This window comes from Lygodium microphyllum, chromosome 20 (genome assembly GCF_053477565.2).
Source record: "Lygodium microphyllum isolate KBCC chromosome 20, Lygodium_microphyllum_v1.1.10, whole genome shotgun sequence".
NCBI classification, from domain to species: Eukaryota; Viridiplantae; Streptophyta; class Polypodiopsida; order Schizaeales; family Lygodiaceae; genus Lygodium; species Lygodium microphyllum.
This window is the reverse complement of record NC_141154.1, coordinates 41,009,961-41,031,484: the sequence shown is the minus strand read 5'-3', so window position 1 is coordinate 41,031,484 and position 21,524 is coordinate 41,009,961. Positions and strand designations below refer to the sequence as shown.

The 21,524-nt window shown below is 42.5% G+C and overlaps 1 long non-coding RNA gene across 1 annotated transcript; it reads left to right on the top strand.

Annotated features, from left to right (window-relative positions):
- Positions 1–17,387: 17,387 nt before the first annotated feature.
- Positions 17,388–18,012, top strand: LOC148018862 (uncharacterized). Its single transcript, XR_015695027.1, has 3 exons — positions 17,388–17,541; positions 17,638–17,739; positions 17,832–18,012. It is a non-coding gene; the product is annotated as an uncharacterized LOC148018862 (long non-coding RNA).
- Positions 18,013–21,524: the final 3,512 nt, after the last annotated feature.

Below are 21,524 nucleotides of genomic sequence, written 5' to 3'. Positions count from 1 at the left end.
CTCTCTCTCTCTCTCTCTCTCTATTTCTCTCTTTCTTTATTATGTTTCATGTTTATTTCCTCTCTCTCTCTTGTTCTTTCTTCATTTTTCGTTCTTCTTCTCCCTCTCTCATTTCCTCTCTTTCTCCCTCAGTGCACCTCATTTTCAACAAAAACAAACAAAAGAAAAGGAGAAAGAACAAGAACAAACCAACAGGGAGAAATGCAGTCACTACAAAGGCTCGAGGATGGATTCTTCATCTCCTCTTCGCGAGGGCAGCTCCTCTTCGCCCTTCGTGCACTTCCTCTTCTTTGTGAACAGCGGCAGCAGCGGTAGTGAGAAGCTCTCCTTCTCTCTCTTTCTCTCCCTCTCCCTCTTAAACATGCGATCTATTTCGCTCTCTCTTTCATTCATCGCGACAGGATGCTGCACTCAGGTTTCATTTTTTTTCATCTAGGGACCGTTGCTATTAGCAACGCCCCTAATATGCATCAGAACTACCCATCGCTATACTCCAATATCCTTGTAGTGTGTCTCTATGATAATCATATACCCTTTGGAGTCCACATTATCTCTATGTGAGGAAAATAACATAGCTCTCCCAAACCCTTCATCTCAAATTTAGTCTTGAGGAGACCCTTCACATGTTTAATCTCTATCTCACTATCACTCACAATGATCAAATCATCCACATATATACTATGACCACAATACCTGCATCACTCTCGTATACATAGAGCGATTAGCCTATGCTTTGCAAAATGCAATTCTAATAAGGCATTCCACAATCCTATCATGCCATACCCTGGATGCTTGCTTTAGCCCATATAAGGCCTTATCAAGCCTACATATATAATCTGGATCATCACTAGGTGCGTTTTCCACATAAACTTCCTCTTGCAACTCTTTGTGTAATAAGGCATTTTTTAATATCCATTTGATGCATGATCCAACCCTTTGATACATCCATTGCTATGACAGCCCTTATAGTGGCTAATTCAGCCAATGGAGTAAAATTCTCCTCATAATAGATACTATAAGTGTGCATATACCCTTTGGCAACTAGTTGTGCATTATAGAGCTCAATATATCCATAAGACTTGTGATTAATGTTGTAAATCCATTTGCAACCAATAGTGTTCTTTCTTTTAAGTAAAGGTACCAACTCCTATATGTCCTTATCCATAAGTGTAGCCCTTTTTTCATCCATAGCATGATCCCAATACTTATTACACATTACATCTTCAAAACAAGTGGGTTCCACATCTTACACAACCTTAGCCATGCATGCATAGTGATGAGCTACATAGCTATTATCTGTCAATTGCTACATTGGGTTTCTCACTCTACTTGGCCTACATAGACCTAGATCACTATCAAGTGCTTTACTATCCTCTTATGCCTTTTGCACACGGTTTTTTAATAGATAGAAACCCAAATTCCTCATCTAAGCTCTACTCAAAGCAATTTGAATTAGTATCAACACATGAGAGAAACTTAATAGTACATCTGTCATAATGGATGATTCTCCAACTTTCTCTTTATCTTTTCTTCACATATGTGATGTAGTTAATAGAGTAAACTATGATCTCAATCTACCACTTCAAGGTCTATCAATATAATTATGACTAGGAGACTCTTATACTCCACTTAATGTCTTTGATTGTTGACATGTTTTCAACACAAACACACAATGATGTTCATCAATCCCAATTGCATTCTGCACATTACTATACTAGCAACTCATTTCATAAAAAACAATTTCCTTGCTAGCTCGTAGCTCATGTGTAACAAGGTTATAACATCTATATTCCTTCTACTAAAGAGAATATCCAACAAATACATATTTTCTACTTTGGAATTGAGTTTACTATGCAACTCATTAAGAATATGCACATAAGCAATACATCTAAATACTTTTTGATGGGACAAATTTGGCTTTCTACTTGTAAACTTCTCTTTGGGTTTCATACTACGTATAGTAGCAGTGGATATTTTGTTCATTATTATGTATACAAAAATAGCAATTGCTTCGGCCCAATAGTAATGAGTCAAGTTTCTTTTTGACATCAATGCATGAGAAATTTGTAATGAGCTTAATTTTTTTCTCAATAACTCCATTTTACTACTACATAGTATATCTACATGTATATTGCATCTGTGTACCACTTTTCTGTAAAAATTTAGAAAACTCATTGGAGAGATATTTTTCTCCTCCATCTAACCTTAGGTATTTAATGTGCAACCATGTCCTACTCAACCAACACCTTGAAGCTTTTAAATTGAGTTAACACCTCACGTTTCTCAGGCATAAAGTAAACCCATACTCTGTGAGTATGATCATCAATGAAGAAAATATGATACCAAAACCACTCAAAGTTGTAGTGTTTCCAGGACCCCACATACCAAAATATATCAATTTAAGTGACTTCTTGCATACATGCTCTTCATGCGGAAACGTATATCTCACATGCTTTTCAAATTGACATGCTTCACATACTTTATATATCCCATCAACTTCACACTTAGGCAAGCCATCCACGATTTGTTTTGACAACATGTCTTTCAGTCGATGCATATTTACATGACCAAATATCTTATGCCAAACTTCTTATTTATCAACCACAACACCTAAACCTTGTGCAAACATGGAAACATCAATTTGAATTAGACTTACATCAAGATTAAACAATTTGCTAGCATGTTTTCCTTTTGCAATCAAGCTGCAATCATTTTTTAGATCTTCTACATAACAACCATAAGATATGAACCAAACTTGTAATCCCTATTCTATCATTGGACCCATAGAAACCACATTTTTTGTAATGTTTGGTATATAGAGAATATTAGCGAAGTACTTAGTTTTACAATCCTCCATAATCAAAGTAATAGTTTTAACATAAGTAATGGGGTAAGTTGTATCATCCCCTGTCTCCACATAGCCTAGAGACTCTAGACTATGCATCTCTCCAAACCGCTCTCTGTGAGAAGTCATGTGATTAGAAACATGTGAGTCTACATACCATACATCATTCTTTGATGGACCATCAACCAATCATAGTATTTATAAAGTACTGCATAATAAAGAATTGTTCACTTCTGTCATCATTGTTTTTGCTGCTAGATGCATAATTGCCTTGCTACCTTTTTCCATTTCTAATTTTAGACTTCTTTTTTAGTTTTAGAAATGTGACCTTTCTGACCACAATGCTAGCACTCCTTGCTATCACTAGAAATTTTATTGCCTATTAGATTTTTAAACTTGATGTCTTTGAATTTCCCTTTCTTGAGACTCTCCTCCTTTATTTTATTGTGCATCATAACCTTGACCACAATCACCACCTTGCTCTCTTCCATGACCTCTTTCTTTGCTAGTAGGGTAAAACACCTATTTGAACTTGTTCTTGCTTTGAGAAGAAGAGAAATATGAGCCAAGATTCTTCTTCTCATGTATGAGAATAGAAATTAAATTTGCAAAAGTAGGAATATCATCCCTTGTATTCATAGATTGCCTGAAGCTCTTGTATTCATCTCCAAGTTCATCTAAGCATGCACACATAATATCATCATCATCAACTATCACACTGATCGATCCAAGAGCTTCCATAATACTCTTGATCTTAAAGGCATAATCATTAATGGACACGCTTGCTCTTTTCACTTGGTTTAGCTCTAACTTGATCTACACCTTTCTAGCCTTCGTGTCTACTTCAAGCTGCCTTGCTAGATTCTTCCATGCTTTAGTGGGAATATCAAATTCCTACAAACACCCCATCATGCTTATTGTGACATTGATGAATACCCAATACATTACTTTACTATGTGACTACTCCCAATGTTTCTTAGCCTTTACTTGTTCTGTAGTAGCATTTCACATAGGAACTTAAGGTGCAACAATAATGTCTCCTTCAATGTAATTTCAAACACCTTTTCCCTTCAAGAAATTTGTTATCCTGAACTTCCATATAGGGTGATTGTTCTTATCAAGCTTCTTGCTAACAATATATTTGAAAATATAAATTTTTTTGACAAAACAAACAACTTAAAAAATTTTGCAATATGCAAGCAAACAAATACCACATGCACCATAACAAAATACGTAGCCTTTTTCATTGATTGTACAATAGTAATTGCAATTTGTATGTAGATGCCTAGTCCTCTGTTTTTGTAACCTAATAAATACTTGAAACCTTACACATTCAAGATCTATAATCTATACACTTGTACACGATCAATACAACTGAAATCACAATATACCCAAAGGCTTTTGTTGGGACCACTTCTAGGTCTAGAACATGGAGGTTGAAATAATGTGAGATGCCAAAAATCATTGCAATCAAAGATTGCAGTCTTGTTAGCCTTAGGAGCCTCCTAAGTTATAACTTAAGGAAAATTGAGCAAGGTGGAAGAGCTTTTTACCCAGTATTTACTTTTGTGCTTCAATGCCTTTACCTTAGCCTTCAATCGAGCTCCACACAGCCATGGGATGTCTCTGATACCATGAAAATAAATAAGAAGGGAGAGAGGTGAAGGAACCAAGGGCACATACACAAAAGTAATGGAGACTTAAGAATATAAAGAGATAGGGATAAAATATTCTGCTTCTTTTTCCACACAAAGAACTAGGTCTAGAGCATGATAGAAGACTAACATAAAAGTACCACAACCTATGCACATGTGGTTATTAAGTGTGAACCTACTAATGGAAGACGAGATGGCACTATAAATGTGTTATAACTAAGGATGGACTACATGAATATAGTCCAGCAATAGAATCACTCTTGTATCCTCATGTGGGTCACCTAATATGCCAGTCAATAATATCTTGCTATATCACCAAGGTGCATGGTGGATGCCACCTCATATAGAGCTCAACATCTCAATAAAAAAGAAGCACTAAGCAAGAAACACTGTATCAAAAACTTGAGGGCATTCATCTTCATCTTGAGCCTAGCTAGAAGTTTTTTTCTACCTAGCTTTATTTTTCATAAGCTTATATGTTTAGAATTGTGAAACCTATCCCGAAATAGTCAAAAACAATTTTTCATAAAAAACATTTTTCCATTTTATTTTTAGGTTAGGATGCCTTGTAACACTCAGGATAACTCCTTGCATGTGTTTTGATCCACCCAAAATTTTTATTAAGTTAATAGAATGTAGTATTGGTTATTCAAACTACTTTGCAGATGAGTTCTAAACCTAAAAAAACACTACAAGGGACTGGGGCAATAGCGACGCCGATTAGCGACGGCGTTTATCGGCGTCGCTATTGGCGTCGCTATTTGCGTCGCTATATGCGTCGCTATATGCGTCGCTATATGCGTCGCTATTTGCGTCGCATTTAGCGACGCATATAGCGACGCCGCAGGGAAAAAAAGCGCGGCCGAAACCAGAGCGCCGTTTTCATTTTGTTTTCTTCGCCTTTTGAGAGCGAGAGCGAGGGAGAGAGCCAAGGCTTTGTGAAAGAAGAGGAGGAAGAGACTTGTTGCCGCCGCCGCCGCCACCGCCACCGCCACCGTCGTTGTTCGCGAAGGAGAGGAGGAGCCCTCGTTGCAAAGAGAAGCCGCCCACGCTCGCCATATCTCATTGGTGAGTCTCCTTCTCTCTTTCTTTTACTTGTTGAAGGTTTAAATCGTTCTCTTTTGTTTATTTAGGAGAGGAAAAGAAAGAGAAGGAGAGGGAGAGGGAGAGAGAGGGAGAGAAAGAGAGGGAGAGGGAGAGAAAGAGAGTGAGAGTGCATTCTCTCTCTCTCTCTCTCCCTTTTGCTTGTTTAATGTTTAAATTACTTTCTTCTTTGCTTGTTTAGGAGAGGAAACGAGAGAGTAAGAGAGAAAGAGAGGGAGAGGGAGAGGGAAAGGGAAAGAAAGAGAAAGAGAAATAGAGGGAGAGGGAGAGGGAGGGGGAGGAAATAGGAGAGGGAGAGAAAGAAAAAGAGAGGGAGAAGGAGGGAGAGTGCATTCTCTCTCTCCCTCCCTCTCCCTTTTGCTTGTTTAATGTTTGAATCACTTTATTTTTTGCTTGTTTAGGAGAGGAAATGAGAGAGAAAGAGAGTGAGAGGGATAGGAAGGGGAAGGAAATGAGAGAGGGATATAAAGAGAAAGAGAGGGAGAGTGCATTGTATCTCTCCCTCTCCCTTTTGCTTGGAGGATGTTTAAATCACTTTATTTTTTGCTTGTTTAGGAAATGAGAGAGAAAGAGAGATAGAGAGGGAGAGGGAGAAAAAGAGAGGGAGAGGGAGAGGGAGAGGGAGGGGGAGGGGAAGGAAATGAGAGAGGGAGAGAAAGAGGGAGGGGGAGGGAGAGGGAGCGAGGGAGCGAGGGAGAGGGAGAGGGAGAAAGAGGGAGAAAGAGGGAGGGAGAGGGAGAGGGAGGAGGAGGGAGGAAATGAGAGAGGGAGAGAAAGAGAACGAGAGGGTGAGGGAGAGGGTGAGAGAAAGAGAGGGAGAGGGAGAGGGAGAGGGAGAGGGAAGGGAATGAAATTTAAGATAATATACGTATCGATAATGGTATGCAATGTGCTTTGCATACGGCCACGTACTTCATCAAAATTAACCCAAAATTATTGTTATAGAAGTGGAGATCCCTTAAATTGAGTATAGGATAATTTCTCTCAGGTCTTATGACTATGAGTAGAATTGATTGAAATAAATTTTATTTCTATAGTTGTAAAATTTCATAGATGGTGCGCATTAATTTTAAAATGGATTACTTATACTCAAAGCCGAGATATAACAAAAAATTATCTACCGGGACAAACAAATCGTTGAGCATGATACAAGGCCGAGATATAACATCGGAAAATCTCTCGACTACTATATACAATGCAAGGTTTATGGTCAACTTGCAAGTTGACGTACATCTCCAAAAAGCTATCCATTTAAGCCTCGTTTGCTGTAATGTAGATAAGATGGCAAACGAAGAAGGTCCTATTGTTCAAGACCGCGAGTCGTATCTTAATCAGCGTGTCCCATGTCCTTGCTCTCAATGCAAGTTGGCAATTAGACGAAAACGCCGATTGTCTATAGAACACGTACGACGATTTGGCGAGTTTCAACCTGAGATTATTGATCAGGCGATTGCAGATTTTCAGCAAACGGTATTTTCAAGTTAGCATTTTTCATGCATTGTACTCTCAAGCTAATTGAAAACCATACACAATAAGATTGGGTCTTGTTGGCAAATTTTGTGTCCAGGGGGGTGATGTCTCGACCCAAGGGGGAGTGCACCCTTTGCGGCCAATTAGAAGAGTTCGTGGACGTGAGATGGATGGATGGCAGGAGCCAATAGACCACTCGCAAGGCCCATCTATATCGTCAATGCCAGAGGAGACAGACAACCTTCCCGACTTGCCTACAATCTTGGAGCCTGAGATGGAGGCAATGATCGATGCATTGATTCCCATGGATGTTGAGACATCTGACCCGCTTAGAGAGGAAGCATCCATACCATTATATGATGGGTGCCGAGTATCTCGGTTGAAGACATTGCTTGCACTCTTAAGTGTGCAAGCGAAATACGGTTGGAGCGATACGAGTGTGACTGCGTTATTCAGGTACCTTGCATATAGACTTCATTGTTTTTTTTTAAAACAGTATTATTGTAAATATGGATGGATTTTTCAAGGTGTTTTATGATGTTTTCAGGTTATTGAAATATCATATATTGCCACCTACAAACACCATGCTTGAGTCTCGTGATGATGCACGACATGTTTTACGGAAGCTTGGCATGGACTACAATAACATCCATGCATGTATCAACGACTGCATATTGTTTCGAGATGAATACGAGACTATGGAGACATGTCCAAAGTGTGGTGCTCACAGGTATCGACAGGACTTGCAAGGGCAGACCATCCCTCAAAAAGTCCTCAGACACTTTCCGCTCATCCCCCGCATAAACCACATGTTTCGCACGTCTGCCATGGCAAGCTTGACAACGTGGCATGTGCAGAATAGGTCTACGGATGGAGTGCAACGAATATCAGCAGATTCGCACGCATGGAGCCACATTGACTCTACCTTCCCAGGCTTTGCGTGAGAGCCAAGGAATCTTCGGCTCGGTCTCGCCATGGATGGTGTGAACCCATTCGGTCTGCGCTCGACTTCTTACAGTGTGTGGCCTATAGTGCTTGTCAACTACAACATTCCTCCATGGCTTTCTACGAAGAAAGGACATCTCATCCTTAGCTTGCTCGTCCCGGGCCGCTACAAAGTAAAAAATATGGACGTGTATCTTCGTCCATTAGTCGATGAGCTTAAGATTTTGTGGGAGGAGGGGGTCACGGTGCAAGATATGAGCAGGCGCGATGGTCGGCGGTCAGCCAACATTCGAGCCATTCTCATGTGGACGATGCATGACTTTCCGGGATTGGGAGAGTGCTCAGGTGAGCAGACCTTTGTTCACGCCGGTAATATCTATATTTTATTTCATTCAATCAAGTATTCACTAGGTCGTGGATCGCCTTGCAGGTCTCGTTACCTCAGGTTATCATGCATGTCCATTGTGTGGGCCACAGTTAGACTCCCGAAGGTCACGAACCATGAAGAAGATGGTATATCAAGGACACGCCACTTTCTTGCCAGAGGATCATGAACTCAGGGAAGGTTTTCTTGGACGACCTCCAGCACGTATGAACGCTGCAAGCTGGTACGAGCTGAAAATGGTAAACCCGGAATCACATCCAAATGGAATGCGACGGTTCTCAGTTTTCTACGAGTTGCCATATTGGACCCACTTACAGGTCAACCACTTGTTGGATCCCATGCATATTTTCAAAAATGTGGGCAGCTTGCTATGGGACCACATCACAGGAAAGAGAGACACTATAGGGTCACGAATGGATTTAAAGGAGGTAGGTAAGATGGAGGCGCTTTGGCCGCAGTCGAGTGCTGAAGGGGGAGTGCAGCTTCCTCGCGCTCCCTGGGTTTTGTCTACCAAAGAAGAGCGCATTGTGAAGCAAGTAATCAAGTCTATCCGCACTCCGACGGGTATGATGCGTTCTCTCAGGTCCGCATTTTCTAAAGATGACCAAATGTCTGGGCTAAAATCCCATGATTGGCATAAGATATGTCAGGTTTGTGAACAGAATGGATTTTAATTAGCGTGGACATTTTGAAATTTGAAATGTGACCATTATTCTTAATGCTTTCTCATTTGTGGCAGTTTGTCCTACCGATCGCGATCGCGGGATGCCTAACTCCAGAAATTCGCGGGGCCATTTACAAGCTGTCGACTTTGGTGCAATGGATCTCACAGAAAGAGATTAAGACGTCCTCTATTGAATCCGCAAGGCGGGGAGCAGTTGAGACGGTCTGTCTCTTTGAGAAATACCTGCCCACTAGCATGCTCACGATACAAGTTCACCTTCTTGTGCATCTTGTGGACGAAGTGGAGATTGCCGGACCTGTCCATACGCGATGGATGTTCTTCCTGGAGCGCTTCATGAAAACCCTGAAAGGCTTTGTGCGACAACGAGCTCGTCCGGAAGGTAGCATGGCGGAGGGTTGGTTGGTGTCAGAGGCATTAGTGCATATCTCACAATGGCTACCAACGGTGGAACCAGACAATGAAATGCTATGGACGCTCAAGGACGATGACAGGCTGACTGGAGATGTGGTGGTTGGAAATGGGGTAGAAAAAAGAATGGATGCCTCAATGGAAGAGAAAGTGAATCGCTTTTGTATGTTGCACCATGCCTCCATGGAGACGTGGCTCGCCAAGTACCAGATTGCAAGGCAAGATCGAGAGGAAGCGCGAGCTGAATTCCGACGCAGTACGCGTCACCGACCGATTCGATATCCCGAAGGCATGGAGGAGATGCCGCGGTTTATGTCAACACGATGGTTGCATGGAGCCTTGATCGCAGCATCCAGCGAAGGGGCAGAGGTCTCAATGGAGGAGTGGGAGTTCTCGAGGGGATGTAGTCCAAAGGTAATGAGGGGTTTAGAATGTGTCGTATCTGAATTTGTTTGCTACATCTAATTTGAGTGTTTCAATGTGCAGTACAAAATATATAGTGCAGCGTGGTCGCGCGGACGGCATTTTCGGGTGGAGCGTATTGACAAAATGCGCTCCACAATGGACTGTGGTGTCATGGCAAGGTTTGAGCAAGAGAGCCGGCGACGAGCAACGGATCCGAACACGGTTGTGGATGAGATGGAGTATTTTGGGAATTTGCAAAGTATTATTACGGTGGATTACCGTAGCTTCTCCATGATAATATTCGATGTGCAGTGGTTCAAAGTGGTACTTGGAGGAGCTGGCGCAACGGTTCGACGAGGTCCATCTGGATTTCTCGAAATAGATTCCGAAAAAAAATGGACGGATTTGCGCGACACCTTTGTGTTGCCGGCACATTGTGAACAGGTAATCTTCTAGTCATTTGCTTGCTAATTGTAATACGACATGCTTTATGTCACAATGGTTTGAAGACGGTTTGTAAGTGTTTGTGAACAGGTAATCTTCTATCCAAATCCCCGACAACCTCGATGGTGGTATGTTATACCTTCAACTCCTAGAGGTGCGAGAGTATACGATCAAAGCGATGTTCCAGGCATAGATGAAGAATATATGCAAATAGAGGGATCGAAATTACAAGGGGTGGAGGCCACCGCAAGCTTGGAGCCCGCATCGGCTAACAATGATGGAAATACAGAAGTCGTAGAATTTTTTGAGAACGAGGCAGACTCGTTCTTTTGTGGTGACATGTCTATCGACCTTCCAGTGTATGCAGAGTTATGTCAGGAGATTAACATGGGACCATAGAATACTTCATTCTTGGAGAATTGTATTACTCAATTCGTTGTTTAGATCTTCCATAAAGGTAGATAAGATATGCATTTTAAGATGGATTTTTCAAAAATGATTTATATTAATGCGCTTTGTATAGTTTCAATTGATTATTCTAACATTATTTTTTATCTCTGCAGGTATCTTTATTTTCAGTATGAGTCGAGGGATGAGCGATGAGGAGTTTCAGGAGATGATGGCACGTATGTCTCCAGATCAGCTCGCGAGATTCAGAGAGATAGCAGATCAGGAGCTGTCTCGTTCTTCGTCAGGGCGCTCTGCTAGATCAGCTTCAGTGCGATCAGATGCTTCAGCTTCGAGCAGACGATCTCGACGCTCGCGACTTGGGCCAGAGGGAGGGACTGCGACTGCAGGAGGATCAGGGGGGTGCTGCTGTGGAGACACGGACGCGGTGTCTCCGTCTCGTCGTTCAGCTAGAGCTCGGTCACCTCCAGGATTTGTCACACCTGTGGGGACGTCCACTCCAGTTACTCCGGCTTTTGCGCAGCCGTCGGCAGATGTCACGCCTTTTGGTGGCACTCCTTTTGGTGGCACCCCCTCTGGTGGCACTCCTTTTGGTGGCACCCCCTCTGGTGGCACTCCTTTTGGTGGCACCCCCTCTGGTGGCACTCCTTTTGGTGGCACCCCCTCTGGTGGCACCCCTTTCAGTGGCACTCCGGGAGAGGGTACCCCCGTCGGTACACCGGATGTTCAGGGGTCTCCTGGATATGCCCAGGAGCGTGGACGGAGATGGGAGAGGGCCCATACGAGGCACACTCCTAGGGATTATGGATACCTAGTGGATGGCAGGTCAGGAGCTATCATCATGAATGATGAGGGGAGGAGGGTGATAGCTCGCATGAGGGAGTTGTGCCAACAAGTTTTTCGGCACAACGTCCTGGATCATTGGAGGAACATACCGGAGGGGAGCAAGGAGTACATAGTAGCATCCTTGCATGAGGAGTTCCCGGTGCCAGCCGCAGTGGATAGATTCTCTACGGGCTGGATGATGGATTGCATGCGTGCATACATGTCACATAGACGATCCGACGCACGCAAGGCAATCAAGAGTGGGGCTCCAAAGCCCGAGTGGTTAGATGCAGAGGACTGGCGCCGACTGAGGGAGGAGGCTACAAATTCGCCAGGACGTTGGAGTCAGCAGCGGGAGGCGGCGAGGGCACGAATCGAGGCCGGATCGGTACATCATCTTGGGAGTGGCGGCCACAGGACATATTTGGAGGACTTTGTAAGTTTCTCTTTTGTTTTGCTTATTTGTTTTTTTGAGATATTATTTGTACTGACAATCATATTTCTAACAGTTAGCATTTTGTTTTCTTTGCAGCACTCCATTACAAATCGCGATCTGCAAGGCCTTGAGACTCAATATGCAGAGAGGCACGGTCTCAGATCATTGATCGACCGATTGTACAGACGCGGCGGCGCAGTAAGTCTCTCATCTTTCATGTCCGTAGTTACCATGAGATATTTGAATGCATTATTGTATGGTGGATTGATATGTTGTTTCTTTTTCTGCAGAATCCGTTTGATGCTCCTTTGCAGAGGGACGAGCTTTCGGGGGACGACGATTTGTAGCTCGCCCTCGGATCCTTAGCGCTCACATACCTTTAGTTTTTAGTCGCCCGATCTATGTAGACATTTTCTATGTATTAGTGATATTGTTTTATGATTGTACCAATCGCATTTTATGCGATATCATGTATTTATTTCATCTATCAGTTTTATGATTTCAGTATAGATTCTTTTTGTTTGCAAACGCTTTGTATGCAGCAGTGCAGAAACTATTTTGTATGGCTCTCATACAGCACACATTGCTATATGTGGCAGGGCAGCTTGCTGCCCTGCCACAAAAATTTTTTTTCCTCTGTTACCGTCGCTATTTGCGTCGCAAATTTACTGCAGGCGTCGCTATTGTCTTCTGGGTCCGAAATTAGGATCAAACTCTCTGGGCTTGGGTCCAATATCTTGTGTTGTCATTTTGGATTCCAACAAGTTGAATCTTGCGTCTTCTTCCTTCCTTCTCCTATCATGCATCTCCTTCAGAGAGCAAATGTCCTCTGTATGATTCTTTCGCAAACAGTAGGAACAGAAGGCTCCAGGGATGGTTGGTTTTCGTGTACATTCAGTGGCTAAATGGCCTGCTTGATGACACTTACCACACCAAGTATTTGACCGCATCACATCTCTTCCTGCTCCTGCAATGTTGGATATGCTCGCTGTGTTCACTTTCAACGTCTGTAGCTGCTCTGTAATCACATCCATCAACTCCTTTTTGATGTTTGCAACTGAATTGGATAAATAATCCTTCAAGCTTTCTCCTCCTGACGTACTGGCAGGAGGGTTTTGAGGAGTTTCTGTAATCACTGCATAAACTGGTTGGGCTGGTACAGAGGGGTCTCTGTTCTGGTTCTGATTCAGAGCTCCTGTTTGAACTGTTGGCTGTTGGCTCCAGTTGGTAGGATTCCACTGTTGCTGTTGATTTGGCATTGAGGAAATTGGTTGGGACCATTGTTGTTGTGGTTGAACCACCATTTGAGGCATGGATTGTGGCCACTGTGGATTTGGTGCACTGTACTGTGATATCGGGGACATCTGTTGGTAGGGATAGGGAACAGTCCCTGGAACTGCATTTGGTGGATATATCATTCCTGGCATCAGGGAAGGTAGGACTCCTCTTCCTGTATTCATCGCCAATCTAGCTTCCACTTCATCGTACAGTCTTGCACCTTCTGTTTGCAGCTTGCAGGGTGGCTAGTCTTTGTAGCTCCACAAACTTACGGACTTCTGGTTGTAATCCTCTGAGAAACACTCCCTTCTGAATGCCATCATCTAGATTATGATTAGTCCATCTCTTCAGGATGGATTCCATTCGTGAGACATAGGCTTCCACTCTTTCTCCAGAGGACTGACTTAGGTTCATAAATTCCTCTCTCATCTGCTCTTCAAAACCTTCACGCCTGAATTTAGTGAGGAAGGCCAACTTCAGGTCGTCCCATGTGCCAAAAGTTCCTGCTGCTTGTCTCTCATACCACTGAAACGCCGCGCCCTTGAAAGTGGCGGGGAATATTGCTAACCAATGCTCAGGGGTTCTGGCATTGTTAGCCACACATGCTACCATAAACTCTGCTACATGAAGATCGGGGTCTTCATTGTACTCTCCCTTAAAAACTGGCAATGGGACTACATTCGCTGGCCTGTCATCAATATTTCCAGGACGGATCTGGCTTGGAAGTGGACCTCCAGCAGGAGGAGGAAGGGCTTGATGTGCCATTGGGACTTCTGTAAAGAGTTCTGCAAGGGCGTCAAAGGCGGCTTTTGCTGCGAGCTCGCTCTCGGCTCTGATTCTTGCTTTCTCTCTTCTCACGTACCTCTGGACTCGTTCTAACGCTTGCCTCTTTATTGCGTCATTCATCAGGGGGTTGGCTCCACTATGTTGTTAGTGCTCCACAGAGGGTTAACAGAAGGCTTCAGTCTCTGGAGGACTCTCTTGCCAACATTTCTTCTACTTCTTTCTTTTCAACGTCCCTGAATTCTGCTTTCATGCCACTGCACAGGGGAAGGTATTCGGTTCGGAAGGTGTCAAAATGCATATGTCTGAGCATTGTGGTGGTGCCATCATCATAGTAATGCCAGCTTCTGATGGTTTCAACAGTGTATGTTGTGAAAAACACTCTGTCTACCAGCTTCTAGTGGGTTGCTAATTGAACAAACAGAAGATTATCAGTACACCAAGCATCCCATGTATCTTGCTGTTGAGCGTCCACGAACAAATTCCAACTCTTTTCCTTCTTGTCTTTGTGAACCTCTACAGACCAAGACTCCTGAAGCTTCTTCACAATCTCCCACTTGATGTTGTCTAGAAACTTCTCAATGAATGCCAAATCTTCCATGGATGGTCATTCTCTCTGTTTCTGCTCTTCAGTTTGTTCCCAAACAGTTTGCCACCAAGATGCAAGTTTCTGCTGCTTCAATAGGAAGAGGAAACTGTCCACCATATAGAGCATGCATCATGATGGTGATGTGTTTCCGCCATTGTGGGATGAACTTCTTGTGGAAAGTGGCTTTGATTATGAGAAATTCCAACTCTTCAGTGGAAGAAGGAACTTTACAAACATCCATTGAATTCTTCTCTTCTTAGCAATGCCTATTCCTTCATTTTCAGCCTCTTCTAGTGCTTGTTGATGGCAAGTTTCCCCGGCTGCGCACCAAAAACATGGAGCCCCAAGAGGAACACCAAGGAAAAGGGAATTCTCTTGCAAGAAAATCTATCTTGTAACATCAACAAGCTTGTTTACCATGTTTCATATGATCACAATGAAGAAAAGAACACTAGGCACAACAAATCTTCATGCAGCATCATGTAGATCTCCCACGGTTTTGATAGAATCAACCATATTCTTCAATATCTTCACAAAATCCATCAATAGAACAAAGAAAGCAAAGAAATACACCATCTTTGAATGGAAATACATCACATAATATTCATCTTCAATATCTTCATAGTCTTCTCTCTCAATCTCTCATATACAATCACTCTGTTTCAGTAGAATTGGCTATCTCTGACTCTCTCTCTCTCTCTCCATCAATAATACATCATATCCTTACTACAATATCTCAAAATCACTCTCAATAATCCTTATTAGGTCGTGGATACCCCTCCCAAGAGGTATGTCTGATATGAAGAGTCACCAGAGTCACTACAGTGTCTTTTCATAGCTCACTACTGTCACTTCACTCTAGTCTTCACTTGAGTCTTCAGCAGCTACTTCTTCCACTTCCTTCAGCTCTTTTGCACTTGTATTCACCTCTTTCCAAGGCTAGAAAACTTTCCCAAACTACACTCTCATCCATCAGAACGCATACAGAAGCATACAGAACAGTCTACAGAACAGTACCAGAACAGCTACAGTACAGAACAGAACAGAACAGAGACAGAAGCTCTACAGAAGACCTACAGAAGGTTACAGAAGATCATCAAAACCACATAACTTACTCTCAAATCATTCCAAACTCTCACAAACCATTCAATAAACTTTCACAATATCTCAATCTTCATCAATCAATACTCCATCCCTCTTTACAGAAGACAATCAGAACAAAACAGACCAAAACAGAGCAAAACAGAAGGTATACAGAACCTATCAGAACATCACAGAACCACCAACAAAATCAACCATTCAGCTCTCAAAAACAACAAAAATCAGCCAAAAAACAAGTCATTTCAACACTCAACACCTGCTCACGCCTTCTCCACGATTTCATGCATCTCATTTCATGTGAAATGTCATGCTACATTTAAATTTTGGGCTCCCAAGGGTCACTTGCCCATTTTGGCCAAATTTTGTCCACCCCTTCGCATCTTGACCGGTTTCTTGGCCATTTCCCCGTCCGGACTCGGAATCGAGCTCTGAAAATTTTTTTGAGAACGAGGCAGACTCGTTCTTTTGTGGTGACATGTCTATCGACCTTCCAGTGTATGCAGAGTTATGTCAGGAGATTAACATGGGACCATAGAATACTTCATTCTTGGAGAATTGTATTACTCAATTCGTTGTTTAGATCTTCCATAAAGGTAGATAAGATATGCATTTTAAGATGGATTTTTCAAAAATGATTTATATTAATGCGCTTTGTATAGTTTCAATTGATTATTCTAACATTATTTTTTATCTCTGCAGGTATCTTTATTTTCAGTATGAGTCGAGGGATGAGCGATGAGGAGTTTCAGGAGATGATGGCACGTATGTCTCCAGATCAGCTCGCGAGATTCAGAGAGATAGCAGATCAGGAGCTGTCTCGTTCTTCGTCAGGGCGCTCTGCTAGATCAGCTTCAGTGCGATCAGATGCTTCAGCTTCGAGCAGACGATCTCGACGCTCGCGACTTGGGCCAGAGGGAGGGACTGCGACTGCAGGAGGATCAGGGGGGTGCTGCTGTGGAGACACGGACGCGGTGTCTCCGTCTCGTCGTTCAGCTAGAGCTCGGTCACCTCCAGGATTTGTCACACCTGTGGGGACGTCCACTCCAGTTACTCCGGCTTTTGCGCAGCCGTCGGCAGATGTCACGCCTTTTGGTGGCACTCCTTTTGGTGGCACCCCCTCTGGTGGCACTCCTTTTGGTGGCACCCCCTCTGGTGGCACTCCTTTTGGTGGCACCCCCTCTGGTGGCACCCCTTTCAGTGGCACTCCGGGAGAGGGTACCCCCGTCGGTACACCGGATGTTCAGGGGTCTCCTGGATATGCCCAGGAGCGTGGACGGAGATGGGAGAGGGCCCATACGAGGCACACTCCTAGGGATTATGGATACCTAGTGGATGGCAGGTCAGGAGCTATCATCATGAATGATGAGGGGAGGAGGGTGATAGCTCGCATGAGGGAGTTGTGCCAACAAGTTTTTCGGCACAACGTCCTGGATCATTGGAGGAACATACCGGAGGGGAGCAAGGAGTACATAGTAGCATCCTTGCATGAGGAGTTCCCGGTGCCAGCCGCAGTGGATAGATTCTCTACGGGCTGGATGATGGATTGCATGCGTGCATACATGTCACATAGACAATCCGACGCACGCAAGGCAATCAAGAGTGGGGCTCCAAAGCCCGAGTGGTTAGATGCAGAGGACTGGCGCCGACTGAGGGAGGAGGCTACAAATTCGCCAGGACGTTGGAGTCAGCAGCGGGAGGCGGCGAGGGCACGAATCGAGGCCGGATCGGTACATCATCTTGGGAGTGGCGGCCACAGGACATATTTGGAGGACTTTGTAAGTTTCTCTTTTGTTTTGCTTATTTGTTTTTTTGAGATATTATTTGTACTGACAATCATATTTCTAACAGTTAGCATTTTGTTTTCTTTGCAGCACTCCATTACAAATCGCGATCCGCAAGGCCTTGAGACTCAATATGCAGAGAGGCACGGTCTCAGATCATTGATCGACCGATTGTACAGACGCGGCGGCGCAGTAAGTCTCTCATCTTTCATGTCCGTAGTTACCATGAGATATTTGAATGCATTATTGTATGGTGGATTGATATGTTGTTTCTTTTTCTGCAGAATCCGTTTGATGCTCCTTTGCAGAGGGACGAGCTTTCGGGGGACGACGATTTGTAGCTCGCCCTCGGATCCTTAGCGCTCACATACCTTTAGTTTTTAGTCGCCCGATCTATGTAGACATTTTCTATGTATTAGTGATATTGTTTTATGATTGTACCAATCGCATTTTATGCGATATCATGTATTTATTTCATCTATCAGTTTTATGATTTCAGTATAGATTCTTTTTGTTTGCAAACGCTTTGTATGCAGCAGTGCAGAAACTATTTTGTATGGCTCTCATACAGCACACAGTGCTATATGTGGCAGGGCAGCTTGCTGCCCTGCCACAAAAAAATTTTTTCCTCTGTTACCGTCGCTATTTGCGTCGCAAATTTACTGCAGGCGTCGCTATTGTCGTCGCTATCAGCGTCGCAAATTCTCTGTAACCGTCGCTATATGCGTCGCATTTGCGACGCATATAGCGACGCAAATAGCGACGCATATAGCGACGGTTATAGCGACGATTCCATGGCGTCGTCAATAACGACGCTTTTTGCGACGACGGGGGCAAATTTTGTTGTTTGTATTTTCGTCGCTTTAAACGTTGCTATAAGGTCTATATCTTGTAGTGAAACTTGTTTACATCATGGCTAAGTATCCCATAAGCATAAATCTAGAATATTTATATAGATGTCTTTTTCTAGTTTTTTCTTCATTGAATGTGTAACCACATGGTGAAGTGGAGATACATCCATCAAGGCATGTATCATATGAGCTTCTTAATGCTAATCTATTAAATTCTTGGTACCTAGGCTAGGATAAAGTAGTTTGTCAAGCACTAAATTGTTTCAAGTCTTATTCATATAGATGTATTAAGAGGGAAAATAGTTGTAGAGTGGCATACCATAGAGTTGTGAGAAAATTAAGTCAACTAGGCATATAGTTATTGTCCTTGGATTACATTGCAACCACTAAACTTTTTTAGATAAGATGATTACATAAGCAAAAAATGTATATAAGATTATGGAATAGCTTCAACAAGTAAATTACTGCAAAGTTTCTAGCTATGTCTCAAAGTTTAAGATAAATGGAAACATAGTAGATGGCTATAGTGAGTTTTGTAACTAGATATAACTAGTTTGATACTTTGTAATACAACAATTATCACTAAATTGATTGCTTATTACGCATTCTCTATTTAATAAATTCATGTCAATAAATTAATGACTTGCTTTTCTTTAAGTGTTGATGATTATCTAGCATGGCTATGAGACCATTTAGAGACCAATATTCCTAGTGTATCACTTAATGGGGTGATCAGAGCACTATGACGTGGATATTTGGTACAGGTAGTACAAGTTCTAAAGGGGAAAAGAAGTGTTTGCCAAGTGTAAGAGTGTACACAAGAACTAAGGAGTTACACATAAATGAAAATGGATTAAGTTCTAAGAAGTGAAAGTGCATTAGCATTGTGTATATGTATTTATGTGTGCATCCAGGGATGCCTCGAAATGTTTACTTGTGTATAATGAGCATTGCATTGATTTGGGGTCATCCTCTCCCCCACAAGTCAAGGTTTAAGGCCTTTTCTTTCATTAAGAAAGACGAGAGATGGAATTCTCTCACTAAGAAAGACGAGAGACGTGATCCTCTGGAAGTGAGGAGAGAAGTGATTTTCTCTTTCTAAGGTCTAAAATGACACAAGCTTTTGTGTGGCTATATCTTTCTTTTCTCTCATCTATTCTCCCTCTATGCAAACATAATATTCGCCATATATATTTTAAGTATATAAGAAAGTCGAGCGTGTATCTCGGATTCTATAACAGTGGTATCATAGCAGGTCTCTTTTCTTTTCTCAAAGTAAAGGCGATCCTTGCAAGAAGAAGGTAAAGATGGCAAAACTGATGAAGCACCTACAAGTGAGCAATTACATGCTCAATTGATAGAGTATCATAGCTTGTTGGAGATTTGCGAAGTACGTCAATTTATTGACAGCTTAAGGGTAAGGGAAGAAGCTACTTATGAAGGACCAAATCCTCCAAAATATGGTGATACTAGAGGAAACACCATTGCACCAATTTATGGTGAAAATGCAAAGCATCCAATTGCTGAGAAGCTAACTAGAAGGAAGAAGGATTCTCAGTTCAAGAAGAGTAAAAAGACCTCACCTCAAGTGAGGTGGATAAGGAGGGAGTCATCTCCCTCAGCAACCAGCTACTCCCTTGATTACTCAAGTTCCTCATCCTCCTCCTCATCTTCTAGTTTCTACTCTCTTGGTTCTAAGTCTCGTGCAATCCGCAAACGGAAAAAGAGGGACCATAAGAGAAGCAAGCTTAAGAAGACTAAGAATTTCAAGTTTGGGGATAAGCACATAAAGTTTGACTCTTACTCCAATAAGAGAGATCCTGCTAAGGCATTAGCCTTTGTCAAGAAATTTGAAGTTGCTTTTTCTAATGATAATTTATTAGAAAAGCCCAAACTAAGGCATGTAGTCATGCACTTGAAAGACACCGCTAGCAATTGGTGGTTGACTCTCATTTTGGAGGGAAGGAAACCTACGACTTGGGGAAGTTCAAGAAGAAGTTTTATGCTCAGTTCTTGCCTCTTGATTTTGAGAATGATGTCAAGAACGAGTGGGATTGGCTAGGCTAGAAAGAGCATGAAAAGGTCACTAGTTATGTGGACAATTTTTTGTCTACTCTTCTCAAGGTTACTCCTTTCATGGAGATTAGCGATGAAGAGAAGAAAAGGAAGTTGGAAGCTTGCTACTCCCTCATTTACACAGAGCCATGAAGGTGTATCCACATGAAACCTTATCTCTCATGATGGAGTCTGCCATCATAGCTAAAAGTTTGCATACGCCTGATACATCTCGAAAGTTGGAGATGAGTTCTTATAGAGCTAGACAAGAGCAGCTCTATGATCAACCAAGAGACAGGACTAATCAAAGAAGACATACCTTTACCCATGACCAATATTCAAAGCCAGAGAGTAACAAGAAGAAGCACAAGTATCTCTCACCCTCTGAGATACAAAAGTACAAAGAGGAAGGAAGGCGCTTTCTTTGTGGTGAGTTAGGGCATATGAAGCCTGATTGTCCTCACAAAAGGAAAGAAGCAAACGTGGTTAAATATCCTCCTCCTCCATCCTCAAATTATGTTCTAGATGTGCAAGCTACACTCATTCAAATGAGAAGAAAAGACAACTCTTAAAGGGTTGGGGGACACTCAACAATCAATGAGTTTTGATACTATTTGATCCAGGGTCCACACATAATTTTGTGTTAGTAGATACAGTTGAAAGGCTACAAATTCCATTGGATTGATTGGGAACACCAATTGGATCGGGTTTGGAATTTGAAGGACTTACAACCAATTCTACTCCTATTCAAGGGAATTTGAATCTTAGAATTGGGGATTACCAGGACCAAGAATCTTTTCTACTTGCACCCATAGGTAACTGTGATGTTATCTTAGGCATGCCTTGGCATTACAAGATTAGAGCTCTTCTTGATTTTGTTAAGAAGACCCTTGCATTTCAATTCAAGGGTTAGAACATAGTATGCATTGCTGATGATGGAGATTGGCATGTGCCAATGGTTAGTCATGTTAGCATTTCTAAAGAAATGAAGAAAGCTATTTCTATGTACATGATTTTTGTGAGAGAGTCAAAAGAAACTAATGATTCAAGGGCATTTGGTGCCTCTAATGA